We start from the raw sequence: 25,752 nt of genomic DNA on the forward strand, positions 1-25,752 counted from the left end.
TTAAAGTTGGAGACATGGTATTAAGGTGGGATACTAGGAGAGAAGATAAGGGCAAACATGGGAAGTTTGATCCTCTCTGGTATGGCCCATTTAGAATTATAGAAGCAAGGGAAAATAATACATTCTTCTTGGAGAATCTTGATAGTGAAACTTTACAGTTTATTTTCAATGGGTAGTACTAGGCTAGTGTTTTCTTCTTTGAATTGACAAGACATGTGGTGTTTTGCAGGTATGGAAAAGTTAAAAATAAACTAGTGCGATCGAGATTTGGACACCCTTTAATCCGAGATTCAGAGGGATCCAGGGGTTCAAGGGGCATTAGCTCGCTATGGGTTTCTCAAGTTAGTAGAGAACCCATTGATGAGGGCAGGTGAGCCCTTGTTATTGAGGATCGTGAGCTATTGGGATCCAAACTAGGAGGTCTTTGTAGTGCAGAGGCACAGGATTGAGTTCACGTTACAGGAAGTGTACTTTTTGACCAAACTCCCTCCCCTAGTGGTAGTGGGGGATATTCATCCGGTGTTTCCTCATCGGACGAACATGACAAAGTTTGTGGAGCACCATTGTCCACAGGGTGTTCGTGTGAAGGGCATGACCATCCCGATTGGTGATCTAGATAGGATAGAGACACGAGCTGTTGCCACAACAGTGCTACGGGTCCTAGGCAGTGAGGCGTTCCACCACATATGATGCTTGTGGAGAGTTTCTTGGTAGGGACCTACTATGGGTGGGCTCAAATGATGCTATTGTCAGTGAAATGATAGTTGAGTCTATGTAAGAGACAGGTGAACTGTGACTGTCCATTTGGTATAGTGTTATGACCTTTCTTCTTTGAGAAGATACCCACCATCTGCCCTCATGTACAGATCCTGGATGGGGGCCCATAGGAGCCCAGGATGCGCCACTGGGGGCAGCTACCATGGAGAGGGGGAGGAGAGGGGGTCGGGTGAATGTTCTGACCTAAATTTTTCTCACACTGGGATTAGATGCCCCTTTACATTGACGATTATCATTATAGTGGGATGAACCATTAAGGTGATCCTAACCTACGACTTCCACCCGAATGAGAATGGGGACTAGACGATAAGTGTTAAGTTTCTATTTTTATGGTGCATTTCATATTTTTATCACATGTATAGGGTACTAAGCTTAAAATATGTGGTATGCAAATATAGCACCGGTAAAAATGGTAGGATATGCTGACTGAGCCGCAACACTAGGGGTTGCACATCAGGGAACATCATCATCACGCCAGGGTCCAGATGATAGTGATCTACATTCTAACCTACATCGTAGTTGTGATGTGCTCATCACTAGAGTTTCTGAGCGTGGGTGGCATGAATTAGATGATTGGTACACAGATGAGTGTACATGCCTTCCCTCAGAGTGGCAAGGGATCATGCGGCGCATGGCGATGGTTGGTCAGGTAGTATGTGATCTATGGGAAAGGTGGAGCAAAGCCTTTGGCACAGGATTTGCAAGACAATGACTAGGGACGAGGAGATGTGGGTCCCCTTTGTTATGATTTTTGTAACACACTATGGGCATGTTGGATGTATTTAGATCTATGGGCTCCAAACACTTATATGTTTTATGTGGTACATAATATGATTATGCATTTTTATATGACGATGATGGTTTGCCATGTGTTTTGTTTATGGTTGTCTTCTATGGTATACCTGTGATAAATTCCAATCTAGAATAGTATTTTCAATGGTATCTGCATAGTTATTTTCGGTTCCAGGAACATGACTAAAAGTAATGGTTTCAAATTCATATATCAACAGCTTAACCTGTCGATATTTTCTAAATAGGACTTGGTTATGCACATGATACACACCATTCACTTACATGACAAGCAACAAGGAATCTAAATGAACATGAATATGAAGGATGTGATGAGCAAGGGCATCAACTAACAAACCTATCACTTCATCATATTCGACATGGTTATTGGTGGAAGATCCAATGCACACACCGTTCATGTTATCACTAAAAAAATTTCAAAGAAAATGGGTAATGTAAGGAAGAATTGGTCTTGGTCACTTTTGTGTTCCTTTCATGCATAAGAAACACTTGGCAAAGCTCAGGGTCAGCATACATTAGAGTTTTCCATTTCAACTCAAGTAAGGCAGTGAGCACTCAAGAAGAAGAATGTAGCTTTGAGGAAGTCAAAAAAGAAATTGATGTCTACCAACCTTGGGATTGCCCAATTCAAGGAAAGGGATTACTAACAAGGTATAAACTTCAAGCAAGGGAAAAACAAGGACAGGAAGGACATCCATGAACTCTAAACTCTATGTTATGAAAATGGTCATTATTTCATAGTTAGTATTAATTCATAATGCTCCGGGCACCATTAAAGAAGTTTTGTCTTAGAAAAAGTATTTGAGCAGGGTATATGGTTGATTTAATGCTTTTCATGTGATTAAAGAGACAACATGGTCAGCAGAAGGATTCGAAGACAAGCATAAGAATGAAACTCTAAAAGGAGGAACCTTTTCTCCTTGTTTTTACTAGTCAACTTCTAGAAGAGTTTCTAAGCAGTTGAAAACTCATCTATGAAAAGTGAAATAGGTTTTCATTCCTAAGATACTGAAGTAAAAAATATCTTCCACTTTCTTCAAATCCATTATGATCTGGGAGAAATGAAGGACTAAAGTTGCACTACGAAATTGTTGTAGATGCAGTTTTTCACAAGCATATTTTTACACTGGTTTTTCAAGGACTCAGTCTGGGCGATAGGAAAGATGTTTCAAAAAACCAAGAGAGGTTTTTGTTCATCATGGATTGTTTCAAAAAATCCTCCTTAATGTTTTCCAAATACAGTTTTTATGAGAAGATATGAACTCTGTCCCAAGACCTATTTTTCAGCCAGAACAGAGCAAGGAATAGTCTTCTAGTTTCTAGGAACATTTAAGGATAAGTTCCAAATTTTGATTATTTACCATGTTCAATTTTGGATAGATTCAGGGCAGCTGAAAAGGACATTCCAATATAAAGAAACCCAATACAGTCAAATTTCGGCTTGAAACTGTGTTTTGGTGATTACACAACAGTTTTGTAGCTCGCTATGAAATTGCTGAAGATGATGCCTAATGCACCGCAGTTTCATAGCGCGCTACGAAACTACTGTAGCTACATAATTAAAACTCAGTCAACCAATTTTTAGGGACCAAGGGGAAATTTTTGAAAAAGGAATCTCTTCAAAGGATCATGTAACAGGTGTCAACATTCAACAAGGGAAAAAACAGGTGGAGGAAACATATATTTGAACTCTAAACTTTTTGTTATAAAGTGATCATAGTTACTACAGTTCATGATATGTCAGACAGCATGGAAGAGGTCTCGTCTTCACACATGGAAAAGGTCGACAATACATAAAGGACGTGGCACTCTAATACATTTTTGTATAATCAAAGAATTAGGACATGGTTCATTGGTTTCGAATATCTTTGAGGAAAACCAAAAGTAGATAGACAGGGGAAGTTTCCTACTTTTTAGGAGCAATTGAGAGATGTGACATTAAGGGCTAGCAGGCAGCTACAAACATCCACCATATCTAAATTAAAAGAGACCACTTTCCAAAGAATGAGAATTGATTGTAATTAATGCTATTATTAGCATGATATGGAGTTAGACTCCTAATTGCCTTAGGTTTCTAAAAAGTCTAGTTAGCAGTTTGTTACATTTAATAGGTAGTTAAAGTTGAATAGGTGTCATAGGAAGTAGAATTCAAGTTCCCCTCATGTTGGAGGAGGAATATCAGCCTTGTAAAATAATTCTATATATAGGAGAGAGGGCAATGTACCAGGGGTGGGAAAATTCTCAAAGAAACAGAGGACTTTGTGTTATTATATGTGACTGCATGTTTTCAGGATAAGATAAGGAGTTGATTTCACTACTCAGGATTCAGCAAGGGTTTTTAATGTTTGATTTTCTTCATGGTTTCTTTCCTATAATTACTTGTAGTAGTATAGATACATGTTACTTAGAAATCATTTGAAGATGATCTAATTTCCTTCATGTATTTGTGGACTGTGTTCCTACACTATATCTCTGTTCTACTTCTATGTGAAAGCCCTCTATGCCCCAACTTCCATGTGAATTTAATCTCATTGTTGTATTGAAACACACCTTGACTCCATGGCCCAACGGAATTTTGTTAATTGATATTTCAACCATTCATATATTATTGTTCGATTTTTTCATAGAGTTAGCCATCTAAATCTTCAGAGTAAAATCATTAACCCTTTGAGAGAGCCCTCTCAGGCTAAGGAGGCTAAGCCTTAGCTAAAAGATTGGTTTGAAATAGTTACTTGAAATCTACCTAAACATAGCAGCCTATTAGGTCCTGATTTTGAGATAATAGTTCGAATGGACTAACTTATGCAAGGGGGTGAAAATGGCCCAAGTTGCCGAGGCTAGATGTAGGTTTTAACCCCGTACATAAATTACCTGCATACGAATTCTAAAACACAAAAAAAAACAATGTGAGAGCATAACACATAAAACACATATACACAGAGATTTTCCCCTGGATCCCAAAACCAGGACTACCAGTTTGATTTTTCATTATGTTCCTTTCAATGTTACAATACATATTTATACATGCCAAAGCATCCAATACCATGGACCGAAAACCATCGCGTCAAAAACCATGTGCGAAAATCATGCATAAAATTATAGGTAGGTCCACCCAACCTAACATAGGGTCCAAAACCAAAATTTTGTAGGGCGCTGCCCCAGACCCCATAGAGTGGGGTTACCTGCACCCCTCAAACCCCCTGTGACTCCCCTCGCTACGCAATCTATGTAACGAAGGGGGGGCTCCACCCCCCTTCTAACCCCCCTCTGAATTATGTGGGCTAGTCATGGAAAGAATATAACAAAACCCAACATTCTCCCACTTGTTGTTTTATTTCCACAGGGGGCCACAAGAGAGCTTAGTCATCTATCCAGCCCTGCAATGCCCATTGTTTCTCTACACCAAGAGAACTTCTCAGAGCTCACAGATTTTGTCAATGCATCTGCAATATTCTTCAAAGTGTCCACCTTTACCAACAACATTGTTTTGTCTTCTATCATATCCCTCACAAAGTGATACTGAACATCAATGTGCTTTGTCTTTGAATAATATGCAGGGTTCTTTGCCAAGAAAATTGCACTTTGGCTATCACAGTCTATCCTTATAGCTCTTTGTACTAACCCCATACTTGAACACAATCTCTGCAACCAAATTGCTTCCTTGCTTGCATGAGTGGCTACCATGTATTCTGCCTTTGTAGTTGATAGTGCCTTTATAGATTGTTTCTTACTCATCCAACTAACTGCACCTCCAAATAGGTTAAACACATACTCACTTGTAGATCTTCTCTGATCTAGATCTCCAGCCCAGTTTGCATCAACAAAGCCACGAATATCCAACACTCTGTCCAATCTTGGTCTTCCTTGGTAGCACAAACCATAATCACTAGTGCCATGCAAATACCTGAAAACCCGCTTCATTGCTGTCCAATGCTCCTTTCCTGGTTTTGACATAAACCTACTCAATACTCCCACTGCATGTGCAATGTCTAGTCTAGTACAGACCATTGCATACATCAAGCTACTGATTGCACTTGCATATGGAACACAGGACATGTCCTCTTCCTCTTCTTGTGTCTTGGGACATTGTTTAGCAGATAAATTTACACCTATAGGAATAGGAACCTTCACCAGTTTACTATCCTTCATATTAAACCTCTGCAGTATTGTCTCGATAGACTTCCTCTGGTTTAACTAGAGCTTCCTCTTTTCCCAGTCTCTTTTAATTTCCATGCCCAAAATATAGTTTGCAACACCAAGATTTTTCATGTTGAATTTGGAGGACAATTGGGTCTTCAAATCCTGGATAATTTCTTTGTCATTTCCAATTAGAAACATATCATCAACATACAAGACTAGATAAATAACACGGTCACCAATTAATTTAAAATACAAACAGTGATCTGCTTTGCTTCTGGTGAAGCCAAGTCCATGTATAAATGTATCAAATTTCTGATACCACATCCTTACCACATCCTTGGTGACTATTTTAACCCATACATAGACTTCTTTAACTTGCATACCAGTTCTTTCTTACCCTTCACCGCAAAACCTTCTGGTTGCTTCATGTAGATCTCCTCTTCCAGATCCCCGTGAAGAAATGTTGTCTTCACATCCATCTGTTCTACCTCAAAATCAAAAGAAGTAGCAATAGATAACATTAATCTAATAGAAGTTACCTTGGCAACAGGAGAAAAAATATCACCAAAATCAATTCCCAGTACTTGGGAATAACCTTTTGCTACCAACCGAGCTTTGTATTTCTCCACCTTTCCTTCTGCATTTGTCTTCTTCTTGAACACCCATTTGTTGCCAATGGGTTTCCTTCCAGTCGGAAACTCCACTAGATCCCAAGCCTCATTTTTGTGCAAAGATGCCATTTCATCAACCATGGCCTCTTTCCAGAGTTTTCCATCCTCTGAATCTACTACTTCCTTCACAGTTCTGGGATCATCATCAGTAATAGATAAAGCAAAATTTGAACAGAAAGCAGTTGGACTATACCTTTCTGGCTGCCTTCTTTCTCGAACTGATCTTCTCACACCCGGAGTTTGTGGCTCTTCATCTTCTGATTCCTTCTTTACTGTAGAGTCTGATTCTTCCTCCTTTAGCTCAAACTCTATATTATCGGGTTCCTTTAGTTGGACTTCATGTTTGATAACATCTTTCACCTCTCTGAACACCACATCTCGGCTATACACAACCTTCCTTGTCACTGGGTTCCAAAGCTTATAACCCTTTAAACCATCCTTATACCCAATAAAGATGCACTTTTCAGATTTACTATCTAACTTTGTTCTTTTCTCATTTGGAACATGTACATATTCATCACATCCAAATACCCTCAGATGTGAAAGAGAGGGTTTCTTACTAGTCCATACCTCTTGTGGAGTCTTCTCCTCAAATGCTGATGAAGGTGACCTATTGACCAGGCAACATGCAGTCTCCACCACCTCTACCCAGAATTCTTGTCCTAACCCGGCAGCACTAGGCATGCTTGGGAATTCATTGGGAACAGTTGGGCCATGGGCACTAATAGGTGATCAGTAGGTAAAACCCACGGTCTCCACCCGAAATTAAGGAGTTTTATATTTTTTTAAGTGTTTTAATACATATACGCGGGTTGGGTATACACCTACCCACGTATACGCACGTTTAACTTAGGGCAATGTCGCGTATAAGGGATAAAACACTATTTTTTTAATATTTTGACCATGTCTGGAAGGAGGGGTTCCCTAGGCCATGAGTACAACATCACAAACATCAAGAGTGAGATTTGGAGCTATAACAGATGCCCCCTAATATATAAGGTCAGAAGGGGTACATGATGGCCGAAATGTATTAAGCAAGTACATGGAAAGGAAATTTGTTGAAAACTGAGAAGGACTTCACCAGAGTTTAGCCTGCCAAGCCACAAAAGGAGATCATAAAGAAACATTGTCTGAGGTGGGCATACCCATTCTCAGAGAAAGTAAAGCATGCCCGCATATCAAGTACAAGTGGATCCACTAAGTGTACAAGTATAAAGAACTGGAAAATACATAATGGATCATGTGATCATAATCGAACAAGTACATGTCTGAATATCACATATAAGACTGTCAATGATGCTGAAAGATGCAATGGATCACTGATATCAAAGACTGATCCCATAAGGTACCAAATGAACATGATGGAGTAAGATGGTACTACACTACAAACTCAGGTGCTAGCATATAGAATGTCGCCATGAATGACTGCAACATATAGGGAGGAGTGGTATCAACTAGCAGCAACAAGAGCAACTGTCAAGTGAACCAATGAATGCTAATGCAACCTGAGGTCTCCACCGACTGCCGTGGTATATTTCTACACCATGGGAATAAATGATCTAAAGTTGACCACGTGAGAAATCGTTTGATTATCGGTCATTGATGTATACCGTTAACAAACGCGAGACCACTTACCGATAATGATAATGAGCGTCAAGGTACCTAGTACAATCTAACAAGTGTGAATTGATGAGTTGGAGTCGAACACCTGTAAGAATCTATCAATCAGGAGACAATGATGGTTTCCCAATGTCGATAGAAAAGGATTTGCCACTAATGACTGCAAACCCCAAGGTACTACCAAATGGACTCTAGACCTTTGCCCCAGAGCAATGAGTCATAGTCGATGGGGAAAGATCCACTAGAAGGAAGGCATTAAGGCATCCTTCATCAATCTAGCACGAGTGTAACCCGTAGGCCAATAATGTGGAAGGAATCGGACAAAAAAAGCTGTAGTAACCCGACCGAAGTACGTTTCCGCCGTACACAAGATGTGGCTAGCGCACGACAGAAACCCTCTGAACCAACCAATAAAGTTGACACAGAGGCGAGGTATCCACCAATAAGGTCAAATGGAAACCAAGGTACTGCAGGAATCCCAATGTGTGATAATGTAAGCTAATGTCGAACACAAGGGAAACCACTCAGTCAAAGACCCATGATACTGAACGATGCTGAGCACAAGGTGACCTATCAATAATGTAAATAGGGCTAGGGTGCGGCTCTAGGCCTACCCCTAGAGCAAGATGTCGTCGTTGATAAGGACAGGACCCGCCAGCAAGAAGTCAATGGGGACCTTCTCAAACCGGCACGAGTAAAGGACCAATATAACTGATGTTATGATAGATAAGACATTGACAACCAGGGATGGCCGACTGAAAAATGAGTCAAGAGACACCGCAGAGAGGCCGACTCAGGCTAACTTCCCTTGAACAAAAGCTCGACTCAATGTGACTATGTGGTAGCATATGATGACTCTGTATAAGCTCGTCGTGCATGAGGCACAAATGAACCCTCCATATGATTGGAAGAGATAACCAATCGGGGGAGAGCTGACTCAATAACAAGGTTAAGGCGTACCTAAGTCAAACTAAATACTGCCCAAATGTAGGAAACTTTATTTTGAGTGCTTTGTTCAAGGGCGACACGACTGACTCTAGCTGCCAACAATAAATGGAAATCTTGTCCTGTTCCCGCTCTTTTTTGAATATATAATTTTTTTGTCTTTTTTTTTAAGCTAGAAAAAGAATAAAAGAATGCTATTGTACAATGGAAAGAACAAGTGTCGGTGAAATAGATGATCTAGTTCCTGGGATTGGAGCATTCCTATGCTCAATGCAGGGATGCGAAACTAGTCAAAGACACTAAAAGGTGTGTTCCTTCCACGGATCAAGGTGTGTCAAGCTGCAGAAGGCTAGGCCATGCGAGTTTGATTTCACAGTAGTCATGGTCAAAAGTTGGCTTAAACACGAGTCCAAGTGAAGCTGGCTCAAGGCCAATAGGTACAAAGGTTCAAAAATGCAATGCAGTAGTACAACTCAACACAAAGGAGCCTCTAGGGTATAAAGCCAGAACGAAGCGAAGAAGTAAAGAGGAATGAGTCTTCATCGCATAAGTCATGGCGGGACTACAGAGGACTCCCAAAGCTACTCAAATCGGAGCAGCATGGGCAACAAATATCAGTGGGGTGCTAACTACAATGCCCATGAAAAGGATGGCTCTACCATCGTGTCATGATTAAAAAATCAGCGAGTGAAGGTGCTTTACTGACCATAACACGATGGGATCAACCCTATGGCAGATGTATCGACAAATGGAGGCTATTATGCATAATGCAATGGAAAAATGGTGTCCCTAACCTATATGCCAGTGAGAAAATGATACCTTCCATGATGGGTCAGCAGTCATGGAACCGTCTCGAAACTGTTGAAAAAGTGTCCAAAATGACCTGAAAATCAAACCATTCTCGACATTCCAAGCTCCCAAGTTAAAAGTTACATGAGACCAAACAAAATCAAGTTTTGAAAAAATTTTGCATTTTCAAAGCCTATAAAATAGATTTTGGACTCACCATTTTCACCATTTGAGTTGGAGAGCAAAAGTTTGGAGCAAAAGAAGCAAACCTTCCATACGCCAAATTCAACCGTTCAGATCCTTTGAAAATCACCAGGTAAGCTCTATACTTGACTTGCATTCATTTGTGACTAGTTTTAGAATTTTTAAATTAGGTTTTACCATTGGATTTTTTGCCAAAATTTCTCCGCGGCATATACGTGGGTTGAGTATATGAAACCCGCATACACGCGGGCCCTACACGCGATTGTGTGTAAAGGGACCCGCGTATACGCCGCGAACATTTCAAACAAAAAAACTAATGGTTCAAAATCATTTTTTCTTCAGGATGCCAGTCACATGGCGAGAAAGAGAGCATACCTCAGTGGATAATGAGGCCATGAATGATCCAAATGCTTTGGATGCCTTGCGGGGATGTGGTTTGCTAAAATTCTTCAAATTGCCAAATATGAAAGCAAACACACGGTTGCTTGAGATGCTCCTTCACTATTGGAGTATCGAGGATGATGCATTTATGATTGACCAGATGCCACTCAGGATGGAAGTGGAAGACATTTATTTCATCACAGGCCTTTCCCGGAGGGGAGAGATAGTGCATTCCAGGGGCAGGACATGAAGAAATCTCTCGATCGAGGATTATGTTCATATATACTGCCCGGGACATCCGGAAAAGGTTGGAAGTCAGATTCCAATCAAACATGTGGTGAGTTTATCACTGAGGATAATCCTGTTCACCATAGCCAGAGTGAATGGATCAACATCTCTGCACCAGGCATCACGACCAGCCATGAGCCTGGCGGTAGATTGTCTCACTACTATATTTGACTGGTGTACTCCTCTACTGACTAGCTTGAAAAGCCAGCTAGCTTCCATCAAGAGAGGGCAGACCAAAAAATTTGGATACGGGACCATCTTGTGCTCTTCCTTCTTTGAGAGAGTCCCAGCACTTTGTCCTAGAGTGCCAGTTTCAATCAACACCCCACGTGATCCATGAATGGGCAGGTGGGCTGACCTAACAAAACGCCTAAGAGGTGGGCATGTCCCATGGAATGCATTTGATGATGACTTCTTCTCCTAGTGGGAGCAACAGATCATTTCCATAGATGACTACCCTTATGCTGGGTTGGATTTCTGAGGAGATCCCAATCTAGTAGTACCAATGACCGCAGCATGGGGCGACATAGGTAAGTGATTTTTGATTTTTATGAATTTTTTTGTGATTTTTCAAATATAATAATGAATTTTGAAAAATGTTTTTGATAGGATTCAAATGATTAATATGATGATCACATTCCATATATTGGGCCAGTACGACCAGATGGGTTCCTGCGACATGGACGATGTGGCCAAGGAGCCGAAGAGGTGGTTGCTGATATAGAGCGAATTCTACTACAGTTCAGCGACACTTGGTGAGATTGGATCACCGAGTACCGATGGCAGCTGTAGAGGACCTCCCGGAGGATATGCAGTGTCATGTGGTTGGCATGCCACGTGATTGGGTTCGCACTTTTAGGTGTTTAGCCAATGTTATAGCTACCTACTTAGCCGCTCATCCTGAGCCGGGGCATTAGATATGCCGGACATGATTATGGGCATTTGAGTCCCAATTTTGTATATTATTTTTGGACAAACTTATGTACACTCGAGATGCTTTATGATATATATATATAGTTCGACTTTTTGATATTTGATTTTATTGTGATGAATGATTGATGTGCCAGTCTAATGCTTGATTAGCGATAGAATCAGCTAACCAATTATGAGATCTTGGAATATGCAAATAATTAATATAAGTAAATGATCTTTGCAACAACCTCACCCTTAAATACTGGAGATATAAACATGGATCCCTTACTCGATAAATGTTATTTAATTGTGACACTATCAATTGAGAATCAAGATAAACTACCAACGAGTCGATTCCATGAGAAATTGCCTCAGATAGTAAATTAATGACGAAAGTATACTCAGCCACATTGTTTGAAGCAAGACCAATGCATACTCCCCTTGACACCATCAATTGACCAGTTGGATAATAGAGTACCCAAGCTACGGAAGCGAGGTTCCGAGTGTGTCGAATAGCACCATTGGTGAATCCAAAATAGACCAAATCATCCATCAACACCTGCCACAGCAAACCAAAAATGTCGAGATCAACAAACTCTCGATGAAAAATGTACAAATATACAAAATGTACAAAGAATCCATTTCCTAATTACTAAGCAAAATACTTCCAAAGGTAGAGCCCGTTAGGGGGCTCTGCCCATTTTCTCCTAGGGATGTTTGTTGATACAATTATCAAACAAATCAATATACTTCCTTTGGCAAATAACTGTTTTGGAGCCAAAGGAGCCGTACAAACATCGCTAGTCAAACTGGAGGACCTAGATTCGACTTCATGCAAGGAAGGATGAAAATGCGAATGATGATGTAGATTTTCCGAAGGTCGATCTACAGCGGTCATTGCTTCAAATATCACTTTGTCAGATGGAAAAACAATATCCAAGCAATCCAACGCAGAAGTGGAATCAAGGGTCCGAATATGAGCCACATCACCATCGGACTCTTTCTCTGAGGAAGGATTAGGATGATTGTCTGCAGTGTTATCAGTATATTCACATCTAAGCTATGCTGCAAACGTAGAAGATTCTATTTCACCCACCTCACCGTCATTTGATGTGGTCACAGATGAAGATAAGGGTCTAGGATCTGAAAAATAACGAGCTTGAACAAACTCTTTCCGTAAAGGGTCCCGAGAGGATGAAATTGTATCTATTCTTGCCGTAGGAGGGGGAAGATCAAACGTACCCATCAATGAAGAGTACATCTGGACTCCTAGATTCTCAGTAGGTGGACGCGAGGTTATCCACTAATGGAATAGTAGAGTCAGAAGTTGCTTGAGGATCAACGGAAGAATAATCCAATTGATCAACCTTAACGATTTTCCCTTCATGAGGAAAGCAAATGACACGAAACAAATTCGAAACGATGGTGTCCATGTCGTATACCCAGTTCCTTCCTAAGAGGAGATTGTAATCTAGGTTAGCATCAATGACTTCTACTTCGATATCAACGACCTTCTCTCCAACACATATAGGGAAGGCCGAGATAATCCTGTACGACTTGTGAGAATGACCATCAAATGTCGTCAAGAGGGTAGGTGAAGGAACAACCGACGGTGATCCAATGGCCTTCCAGAATGACATAGACATGACACACGTGGAAGCTCCCTCATCTATAACTGTCCAAAAAATATTAGTTTTTCGGTAGGTAGACTTTATCTAGAAAGCCATATGATGAGGAAGTCTCTTTTTGACATTATTCATATCAAAAGTGAGAGCTAATGAATTGTTTGGATCCACTGCCTCCATTGCCGATAGCAAGGCACTTCGTTGAGCAGGACATGACTGGAGAACCTCTAAAGTAGACATATAACATGGACTCTGAGCCAGATCCTCAACAATGGAGTAATTCTTGGCTGCCCGAAGATTAGGGTTGATAGTCGTGCATTTAGGTGGAACCTTTCGGTGTTTGTGGTATAGTCTCGACAGAAGGTCACTCAATATGAAGTGGGTTGGTCATTTCGGGAATTTATTTACCCTTAGAAGTTTCAGCTTCACCATAATCGCATGACCGAGTGGTCAAATTAGCGTGAGAACCCATCATGAACACATTTGATGATTTATCCCCTTCCTGGCTGCCCCCTGTCGAGGTACCAAGATTGGAACTCACACCAGCAAGAAGTTGCTGCCCTTGGGGAAAAGGGTTAGTTAACACAGCTTGAGAACTAGAAGCCCCTTGCTGCCCTAACAAGCACTGAGCTTCTTGAATCTTTGGGCAGAGATGAGTTAAATGGTCTCCACTGCATAACTTGCATGGAAACTTGACTTTCTTTCTAGACTCATTTTCACCACCACCAGCATTATTGCCAGATTTATTTGCATCAGTCTTCTCATCTTGACCCTTTTTCTTACCTCGTCCTTTCTTCTTCCGATTGGAATTTTGATTTCCTTTGGGGTTGGTAGATTGGACGGCATTGACCAAAGTGGGTTGAGAAGACGAAGCGTTAGACGATGTGACCTGGTTGTTAGAAGCAGTTTGTAAAGACAACTACTGCAATTGGTTCAACAGGTTCACTACATTTGTGTCTATCGATCCAATGATACCATCTGCATGGGGACATGGCTTCGACTTGGCTATATCAACCTTGGACCTAGGAGCATTTGGAAAGATTTTTTGTAGAATCCCAGACTGAGAATAAATCAATTCTAATTGTTGGGCCCTAAAAATAGATTGCTCCTCAGAATAAACTCTGGACATGGAGACATCCTTAGAGATTTCAGGTTGTAAAGATTTCAAAAACCATTCGAGACGGTATTCTAAAGGGATTTCGGCTTTAATGAGCCTCTTTCTCCGTCTCCATTCCTGAATATGTTCAAAAATGTGAGTTGCCTTATCCTAACGAAAAGTGGCTAGAAGTTCAGTTCTGGCATCATAACGGATAGGAAACTGGAAATGATTTAAGAAAATAGTAGCTAAGTCAGCAAAAGATGAAAAGCTGCCCCCAGCCAACTCTATGTACCACTTGGCCGCATTACCAGTCAAGGTGTGTTGAAGTAGTCTCAAACTAATCGAGTCGTCGATAAGGGAGTTTGATGAGCACCACAAATGGAATGTGGTCACGTGGTCGCCCGGGTCTTCTCTACCCTTTCCTTCGAACTTTGGGATGTCCAAGGGGAGTTTGGTTGGGATTGGATGCCAGACGGGATTGTATTTGATTGGATCGTTTGTTAATTTTGTGAGATCTAGCAAGTTCAACGTTGCCAGAAATGGAAGCCTAGGAGGACCTTGGGAATTCCACCTAGACTAGGCAGAGTTCTCAAAGCCCTAAAAGGATGGGCCTGGATTTTGGAAGGCACCAAGCTACCCGAAGTAACCTGTAGAACCAGCTGAACCAAAAGAAAAACCTTGTGATCCAGCATAACTCAGAGTTTGACCAACTCTGGTCGAAAGACCTCAATAACCGGCGAAGCTTCCTCCTAAAGGATTATAAGGAGTTGATAACCCCTGATAAGGATTCCAAGCAGTAGCTAGGGGTGGAATACTTCAAAATGTGCTAATCGTGGAGTACGACCTATTCCCTTACTGGCCTAAAAATGGATTCCCAGTTCCTATGCCACTAACCGTAGGGTTAGTCCAACCTTGAAAGGGATTACTGCTTTGTCCTGTGGCGGAAAAAGGCATAGATCCTATTGTTGGGTTGGAATGTGGTATATGACCACTTCCAAAAGGAAAACCCTTAAATGAAGCTGACCCACCCATCATGGATGTGGCGGCACTAAAAGGAATTAACGGAATACCCTATGACTGGGTGCCAAAAGGGAAGAATCCAATACTAAAAGCATTGATTTGGGAATTTTCACTCATAAAAGGAATGGAGGTAGACCCAACTAAAGACGTGCTAGCAAAAGACCCAAATAAAGATGCAGAGGGGATGGAAATAGTTCCTCCCCCTTGTATTGATGTTGGAGTCTGCATAGTTGTAGCACTCGTGGTGGAAGCCATGCTTCCAGTAGTAGCCATCGATGGCAAGTGCGTCATATGACCTGGACTCGACCGTCGATGCGTCGGAGATCCAATGTATTGTAATACTTCTGGATGACTAGAAGGTAGGGGAGAATTCAGAGCCGCTACTGACTCTGAGAATTCTTCTACCTCAATGTTATCTTCCAATTGAAAGAGAACTCGAGAAAGAACTGGAGTGTTCCTCTCTTGTTCTGCAGAATTCCCAGGCCTATCTTGAACACTAATGTCTCTGCGAGGAAGATCAATCCCCAATGTGCCAGCTGCCCTGGGTTGAAACCCACCGGCAGTATTACCTCTGCGCCTTCTAGGAGAAGACTCTAAACTTGGTGGTGAAAGACCACGAAGTATTCGAGACCGTCTAGGAGATCGGTTAGCCACTTTGAATTTTTTATTAAGATCTAGCTAAAGATTCAAAAAATCGAAAGCTAGGCCAACTAAGAGCATAGAGCACACACTAAAAAGTCCCTAAAGATGTCAGCCAGTCAAACAACTTTCGAGTATTTCCGCTCCAGGTGATGAGGACCGGACACCAAAATACAAGAAAGTGGAATAAAAGGGGCCTTCTGAGGATAGTCTGGGATAATGACGGCCCAATCCTACCAGTGAAGGTAATAGAGGAAGTTATGCTGACCTCCTAACAAAAGCCTATGCCGGTGCAAGCCCCCAAGCTTCGCAAGGGTGCCCTCTGGTAGTATTGTTGAGAGTGATGCAACGTCGACCTCAGGTGCCATTGGATTCCCCTCCACAACCACCTATGTAGATCCATAGGAGTAGCAACTATGGTTACCAACTCGTATCAGAAGCCAGGCGGAATAGTCGTGAGGTTGGATCTGACAAGTAGGAGAGGGGGTATCTCTCTTCCTTATCTTCACGAACCCTCGTGCTTAACTCCCAGATCCGGAGCTTTCCTGGTCTTCCTAATGCTATTGGATTTTCACTCACTATTCAGACTCCTATGTTTGACAATTTAAATGGCCTTGGAGAGTTTTCTCTCCACACCTAATCCAAGGCCCTAAAATCCTAAAACTTGTTGGTGTATCTAACTTGATAAAAAAAAAGTTTTAGTGAATTTTAATTAGCACTTGATTTTAAAATAGGCTATTCTTTAAGTCAAGGGTTTTGTGGAAATGAAACTTATGGTGTTTTGACGCAAAAGAAATTAATAAAAACCAAACTACATGCAGATGCACTTGTTTTCATTTTTCAATGAAAGAAATTTCTACTTGGGTTCAGAGGAACTTCAAAGAAAGCAAAAATTTTTTCTTTTCTTTTCTTTAACTCAAACTTCACACTCACAAAATTTAACAAAACTATGAATGCCTAAAAAGGTATGCAAATTTATCCTAATGCAACAAATACATGCTGATGCAAAACTCAAAAACTCTTTAAAAGAAGAAATGAAAGTTACTTGTTTATCAATTTTTAATTTTCCACTTAAAATGTTTAGATGGAATATGAGTTGCAAATGCTCATTTTCGTCTCTACACTAAAAGCAATTTTCAAGACAAACAAACAATGCACTTTCATTCACTAAAAGAAACTAAAATCAAAACAAAGTTCAAGAAAGCAAAACCAAGTTTTTCAAGAAGTTTTCTTCAAAAGCAAAAAAGAAACAAAAATGTCTTTTCAAAAATGCTCTCAACAAAAATGAAACTTTATGATTGAAGAATAGGCAACAAACACTTTTGCAAGTTGACAACACAAAAGGGATGAAAACTCAACAAAAAAAAATGTGTTTAAAGATGCTCTTAACAATCAAAAGCAGCAATGAAAGCTTTGGCAACAAAGACCAAGAAATCAAAAAGACAATTTTCAAGAAAGTGTCAACCAACAACTTTCAAGAAACAAGAAAAGTAGATGGTCACAAAAAGGTAGTTTTGTCAAGAAAACAAAAAGGTCACCAAAACAAGATTTAACACCAAGATTGAGATCAATCTTCCTACCCTGAAGGATCAGAGCAGCCAAGATTCCTAACAAGAAATCTTGCGTGCTTAAACAAAACGATGACACTTGCAAAAACAAAAACAAGACCAACACTTCTCACAATTAGAGAGAATTTGAAATCAGACACTTGCTGTAAAAATCAAGATTGACAAAGAAAAGTAATTGTTCAAGATTGAAACAGACCAACGGACAGACCTTCAGAAACAAAAAGACTTGAAAAATCTTGAAAATTTAAGATATACGCAACTGTACTGATGTACAGATGCGTGTATACACGTCTGTGCCTAAGGAAACATGCGTATACACAGGTCCACTTAAGGAAAAATGCGTATGTATGCTTCTGTAAACAAGAAAAAAAGTGTAAGCAACAGATTTCAAGAAAAACAAAAAAAAACAGTCTGAAGAAACTGATCAAACTTTCATTGTAGGTTACTACATGAACAGACTACTTAGAGACATCAAGCAAATAAACATCTGAGCCCTGTTTGGCTTGAACAAACCCAAACTAGGAACAACAACAGTGTTGTCCCAGTGGAGTCGCCAATTCTGTAAGGGAGAGATTTCCCCTAGGGTCTTGGGTTGATAGCCTAGCAGACTAAACATTATCTATGCAAAGAAACACACATTCCATACAGCCATAATGCTAAAATAAGCAAACTATGCGATAGGGGGCATACCTGGTGGTCCTTCATTTGAGAAGATCCAATTAGGGTGCAAACCCTCTTTGAGTTCCTTTTGCTCCTTTGACCTACAAAACCATCAATTCAAGAAAATACAACAATTTATGGACTAAACATCATCAAGAAATCATCTTCATGATATATTGAAAGGTAGTTAGTTATGCAATTAAACAACCATTCATACATGAATCATAACATGGATATCATAAACATGAAGAAGACTTATATCAGGAACAAGGACAAGTGTTTCTTTTATTATAGAAAAATGAAGTACAGAAAGGAATAATTTCACCTGATTCATCCTTTCATAGGCTCCAAGTGGAACCATCCTCTGGATTCACCCAATCTCAAGCCTTTAACAAATTCCTTCCATGACTTACTCCATGATATCTCAAATGGTAGATAGACATCAACACACAAGGAAACAAGGGTTTCCTGCAAATGGGGGAAGTTTTGGAAGCACAAGGGACTTCAAACCTGGTACAGGGATTATCTCAGCAGCATGATCTTTCTCTCTATTCTCTCCTCCTTTAGGCCTTCCCATGGAAGCCTTTTATACTTCTCCCAAGGTAGTTGTTTAGTTGGGAATTCGTTGGGAACAGTTGGGTTATGGGCACTAACAGGTGATCAAAAAGTAAAACCCATGATCTCCACCCGAAATTAAGGAGTTTTATTTTTTTTAAAGTGTTTTAATACATATACACAGGTTGGGTATACACCTACCTATGTATACACGTGTTTAACTCAGGGAAATGTCACGCATAAGGGATAAAACATTGTTTTTTTAATATTTTGACCAGGTCTGGAAGGAGGGGTTGCCCTAGGCCATGAGTGCAGCATCACAAACATCAAGAGTGAGATTTGGAGCTATAACAGGGAACTAGCAGACGGCGACAAGTTCCCCGAACTCGTTGAAGGCACCCTTTTGCCACAGAAATGGTTACTAGGCATTAAGAGCGCTGCACTGCTAAACATCAGATGGATCCCCCACTACCATCGCACGATTATCACCATATTTGTCATTTGACAGCTGCTAGGTCTCATTCATGATGGATATCTCTAGTTGGAAGAACCAATCCCGATCACAGCCAACCTAATCCACTGGGTTACGCACTTACCATATAAAGGGAATAGCCCCGCAAACATAGCCAGAACTAGTAGCAAAGGAGGCATCGTTGAAATAGTCAAGGCAAGATACAATCTGGTAAAAGGGAAGTGGGGGCATGTCATAGCAAGCATCAGCGACCGTGCCGTATGATTCGCTACTCAGCTCCTAGCTGGGAAACTTATGAGGAAATGTTGTGCCGATGAAGTGCCCGCTACTGTCATTGCATTGGCAAGATAGTGTGCCAAAGGGGTTCAGTTCAATTGGGCACGGTTCTTATGCGACGAGTTTATGACCAATTGTCAAGAAGCACATGACAAAGGTAAGACCTTTCATTATGCATGGTTTCTCTTATCAATTTTTCTGGTTACAAGGGACTTGCCACTGGAGAGCCAATTTCCCAGCATTGAGGATAGTCTACCTGAGGCAATACGGTATATTTCACTTGGGGCTACAAAGGAGGCAGCAAGGGTTTTCGTGATCTGACCTCCATGGAAGAAAAGATACGGATGCAGATTGCTCAAAGACCACGCATTTCCCCCATGATATACAACAACTTTCAAAGCACGACCAAGTTCAAGGTAGATATGCATCATGTGTATATCCATGCGCAAAAGGACTTGGAGCGATCTTGGGTAACACTATTGTTCCTTGCAATGGATGATTCCATTTATGTAGTATTAGCAACATGGCCTTTGGAATGGCGTGCCCCAGATACAGCCATTCTCAACCACATGGCCGCACAGCAGTAGAAGAAGGAACACCAGCAGAAACTCGTTCAACTGGCAAAAAAGCCACGATAGGACCACCAGGCCACTTTGCAGCAAGGAGCTACCACGGGCCTAATCACAACAGAGAACCAGATGGATCAAGGACCAGATTTGGACCAGGACCCACAAGACGAAATAGAGATGCACGACCACCTCAAGCAATCCCACACTGAGGATTCTTCGACTGCATGAAAAAATTCCAAAACAGCGAAGGCGTTGGAAAAGGACTTCATGGAGAGTAGCCAGCCCGTCAGCAATATTACCACCAGTATGTTGCCCATGCTGATCACTGCATAGACGACTGTGTTGGGGGAGATCAAAGCGCAGTTAAAGGCCTTAAAAGCGCAACCCACGGGATGGATCCCTTGTGAGCCTATAGATGGTATAGAGACGTCGCGCAAGAGAACAACATGCACAGACCACAGATCATCTCGTTGCCAACGGAGGTTATCTAAGCCACAACCACATGTGACAAAGGTAGTTGGGAATTAAATCTATCCACTATGTCCAGAGACTTACTATACCTACTGCAAGATGGAGTAACTTAGGAAGTTCGTGCTAGGGAAGGCTGCACGTTCCACATCTTGACATAACAAAAGGCAAAGTTAGAACATATCACTCTCCAGCATGATGAACTGGCTGCCCAACACTGGGAGGTAGAACAAGCTGTGACAGAAGCGTGTGGTACGATCCTTGAGCTAGCCATTCCCAGGGACCTCCCCCTAACTACCAGGATTTAGCACATGGTAGTAGGCTTTCGCACGGCCAAAGTAGAGGCCGCAAGACACCGAGAGGAGCTAACATTACAAGTTGCCAAACTTCGTCTTAAGGCTCGGCTGCCCACACCTCCGCCCGAATGGGAACGCCGCCGTAGCACAGTTGTAGCTGGACTAGAAACGATGGGTGGTGCTATTCATGATTGCTCAGGTCTACTCGGCTAGTTGCTCGGGATACTCGCCACCCTCTAGGAAGATCCAACCATACAGCGAGTAGAAACTAAGGCACGCGAGGTGCAACAGGCTTATGACACCACCCGGGGCATTGCATAGATGATTGCCATCACACAGCGGTTGGCCAAGAAGAAGGAGGTTCAGGCGCTCAAGGCCTAAGTTGACGTAGTGCGACAACAAGAGGCCGCTCTTAAAGAATGGATCCATCCCTAGCTCAACGAATCATTTAGCATATCTACAACCATTGAAGGCAAGCTAACACAAATGCAGGTCGTCTGTGCGATGGAGCAAGCCACTGCAAAAGATATGATTACCTCAGTCGCTCGGGTTGAGAGGGTACAGAGATTCGTAGCCGAGTTTGCTGCAAACACAGGCGAGATGTAGAATTTGCTGACTGTCCTATGCGCAAGGCTTCCTGACCCAGCTAAGTGACTCAGGATGAGTCACGATGATTGTGTTGGGGGATTGTTGGGTAGCGGAAGCCCCGCGCAAAGGGTATGGGGTGCGAAGTCTGAAATTTTGGGTAATAGCAGGATAAAGACTCTACGAAGTGCGCAGAGTGCAAGTTGTAATAAGTCAAAGTCAACAGGGTAGTCTGCCCAAAAATAATGTAAAGAAATGTAGGTTGAGTCGGCCCACCTATGGATCGCGGTCCATGGAAAAGTATAAATAGAGCGGGGCTCTATGGGTAGAGTAGCTAAGTTTTGGGTGTGATTTTGGAGAAATGAAATGTAATGGTGTCTGAAAACTGTATTCTAAGAGCATCTGTAAGTCCAAGTCAAGGGTTTGGGTAGAGGTTAGAGGCTTTGCAGCTGAGTGCGCAGAGGCCTGGAAGAGTTCGCAACTGTGTACGTGGACCCCTGCAGCTAAGTGCGCGGGGTGGATTTGGACATAAGGGTGATAAGTGGAAGTAAAGATAATTTTTTCTAAATTATATGTTAATTATATTGCAACTTTGTTCTGTTATGGTGAATGAAAATGTTTTTTTCTGCACACGTATGCTTGTGAATTGGGTTTAATTTTAATGCGCGAACTGAATGGAAGTAATAAACATTTTCTTAAAGGCCTCTGTAATTAGATTTGAGTAATAATACTTAATCAAATAAATAAGATCTGTAATGAGCACAGTAAAGGAAAGCTAAAGTTATCTAGATCTGCATGAATCTAGCGCAACGCGAGGCTACAGGATGGTGCGTGAACCTCCCAGACCACATCTAGACATCCCAAGGGTGTGGAAATCTGGTTCTAGCACCCTCCCCTACTACCACGGGTGAGACCTCAGTCCACGCTTCGTGGGCTGTTGCCAAAAGGGCCGGTAGCTGCGGGATTTGTGTGGCTAAATAATTCTTCCGAACCTGGGTCAGGCCCATATAAGCCAACGCATACCTTATTTTGACCTTCACCTCATTGATGCTTCTTCCAATAGCTTCCTTGATTGAAGAGATCTTTAATCCCTTGATCTACTTCATGTCATCATATCATCATCTTATGGATTCCATAAGCTAGATTTCTTGTTTAAACACTTGCTTCCTCTCTATATTAGTGAACCCTACAATGAGGATTCCATTAGAGAATTTTGAGGACCTTGTATATCCCCAACTGGTAAATGTTTTCCTTTTTGACTTGATGTATGATGAGCCTTGTCTTAGATGACTTATTCCTTTCCTTCAATGTCCATTGAGGTTCCCAAGAGCTATACCCTGCATGTTTGTTTGCCATGGATTTTTTCCTTCATGATTCCCATGGTGATATCACGAACTCTTGTTTCTAATGCTTCCATGATGCCACGCTGCATCTTATTATAATTGTCATATCTTATAACACAAGATTTAGGAGCTTATAATAAGACCCTTTTTGTGAGGGATATTATCTTACTCATAGGAGAGATTTTTTACTCCCTCTTTTCTTGGCCCTTTTCTTCAGCTTCCTCTATCTTTTAGTGATATGAGCTTTAAAAATATTTCGATAGCATTGAATCTTAGCTATACTTATTTTGTCTCGCTTTGCTTGAGGACCAAACTTTTTTGTAGGTATAAGTGATGTTACCTTCTAAATAATTTCAGAGAATATATCTTCTAGTATTTCATATATCTCTCTTTATGTCTCCTCTTTTGGCATGTGATGACCTTTGAGTGATTTCATATGATTCCTATGAGTCTCTTGATGCATTCAAGCACTGCTTGACCTTTAGAGACCTTTCCATAGACATCAATACCTTCTCTTTTCTATGAGGAGTATGACCATCCCCCTTATTTTATGCAAGGAACTTGTTCATGACTATGACTATCCTCCAGTATTTTTATTTCCTTGCAAAAGAAGGTTATTAAACCAAAAATTGAGGTGCCCATCACTAGTATCCTTTTGTCAAGACTTCCTTGGAGGCCTTATAGCTCCATGAAATTTGTGATTTTGACATCACTGAAACTACGTTGTGACCTTGAGATCATCTTGACTTCCAATTATTATTTAAGGTATTTGAGCACATTGTTGACATGTTAGTGATACTGCTATCCCACAAGTGGACATTATCACACTCAGTATTCCTCAGAGTGCACTAGAAAACACCTACATCGAGCAGTATCCAAACTATGATAGTGATATAAGGAGACTTATGTCATGATCTGAGCATCATGCTATTCAAGATCTGAGACTGTGACAAGTATTTGTTATGACATTGTACTGAGACAGTGATGTCTTTGTGTAGAGAGGCACTGTATAGAGCGATTGTCTTATAACAAAAACTACCTTCTTGGAGTAACTAGATTGAGACAGTGGTATAATATGGATTGTGAGAGGCACTTCTTGGATCAATTTTTCCATATTTCCCTGAGTCTATCATTTATTCCAAGATTGTACTTTATTTCATAGAGAAGGTTCAGTGATCAAGAAGTGAGGATCCCAGGAATGGTACTAATATACTCCATCAAATTGAATATGAGTTGAGTGCATGACTGTAATCACTGAAGTTGATACTCCATGTACTATTATAGACTTTCTTGTGGTAGAATTTCTCCTTTAAACCTTTCAAGTTACTTTGATGTCCTTGAAGACATATCCTTGTATGTCTCTTTTTTTCCCTTCCTTAGACTGTAACCATAACTTTGATACCATGTTGAAAAATCTAGGGCATTGATTTAATGAGATTCTTCTTATCATGATAAATATTCGTGAGACATTTTAATTTTCTTATTAGCATGTTGTAGTAGCTACAAACACCCTCAAATATTTTTCCTTAGCTTCGTTTTGGAGCCTCCCTTCCAACCTTCACAGTAATTTGCCTAGCTTCGTCAAGTTCACAAGCTTCCATGTCTTTCTTGCACAAAGGTAGCTTGTCGATCATAGCTTGATCCATCCCCTCATAGACTATTCACCCAGACTTGGTCCAACTGCAGGCCGAGCAACTTCCCCAAGAAATTGTGCATTTATGGAGGGAAACCAGCCTTCCCTCCAATAATTGTGCAATCCTGTTTGACAGCCTGTTGCGCTCTAAAATTGTGCAATCTTGCTAGTCAACACTCCCAGCAGGAATTGCGCAATTTTCCCTAGCAAGGTTGCTCAGCCCAGAATTTTTACAAATCTAGGTAGCAGTCAGCTACTCTACCTAGAAATTGTGCAAATATCCTGGGCCGCTAGCCCAACTCTAAGCCAGAAATACGCATTTTTCTCTAACAGTCGAGCAGCCTCTTGCATGTGCAACTGAGTTAACCAGTTCCCCTTGGGACTGAGAAATACTGACTTGCATGCATGGGCTGCTTCTCCCAAGCCAGCATGCAAAGGCATCCCTTGTTTCAGGGATCTATGTTTAGGAGTTAGAGGTTACATGCAAGGATCATTTCAGAAACCTCCTACCAAGTGTCGCTTCCCTAGATTTGTAGCATACGCGTCACAACCTCGATGTTACTAAAACTCATCAACTGAACGCTGCATAGCTCATTCCTCACATCAAACTTGCAGCTTTGACATCCCACATCACATCTAGGAGTAGTTGGCACATTCATCTCAGCTGTTTTGGGGTAATCCCACTTCCCATGCCTTTTGTTTCATTTATGTCACTTTTCATGTTTTCTCTTGTATGAGTATTGCTTGCTTGATTTCTTTGAATGTCTGCTATCGTTTACATGTATATTAGCTTGTCCTAACACTGTTTCATTTTTCATTGATATATCACTGTTGTCGCATGCATGAAACTGTTTTAAGCAAATAGTCGTTGATTCAGCGACTCACCTCACCCACATGCATTTCGTTCCATTTTTTGAATCTGTCATTCACCATTTGCATGCATGATCATTCACTTATGCTTACACTCAGTATCAACAGCCATTCGCACTCACATTCACTTTCAGTTGCCCGTCGGCAAATCCGGCCAACCTCGGACCAAACTCTACCTCACCAAGACAACATTGCATAATCCTGAGAGGGAAGGCTCTACCTTCCTCCCTAGAAATGCACATTTCTATTGAGCAACTGTTCTCCATGTCTATTTTGTGCAATCCTAAGGGACAGTGACTGTTGGCAAAGAAAATTACACGATGCAGTCATTGAGCCTACAACGATTTCCAACTAAGATTGTGCATTGTGCAATCCTAGTAGTCAGCGGCTAGATTAGACTGTGCTTTGCATAGTTCTAGCAGTTAGTTAGTCTCCTAGCAACCCAGACTGTGCCTTTTCCATTCTTGGCAGTCGGTCTCCTGACCTCCCGGTGGAAAGTGTGCAACCTTCATGATCAGTCACATAGGTATTGCAAGT

Source organism: Pinus tabuliformis, chromosome 3_1 (assembly GCF_031772625.1).
Source record: "Pinus tabuliformis cultivar Carrire ecotype Pingquan chromosome 3_1, CPIR1, whole genome shotgun sequence".
NCBI lineage: Eukaryota > Viridiplantae > Streptophyta > Pinopsida > Pinales > Pinaceae > Pinus > Pinus tabuliformis.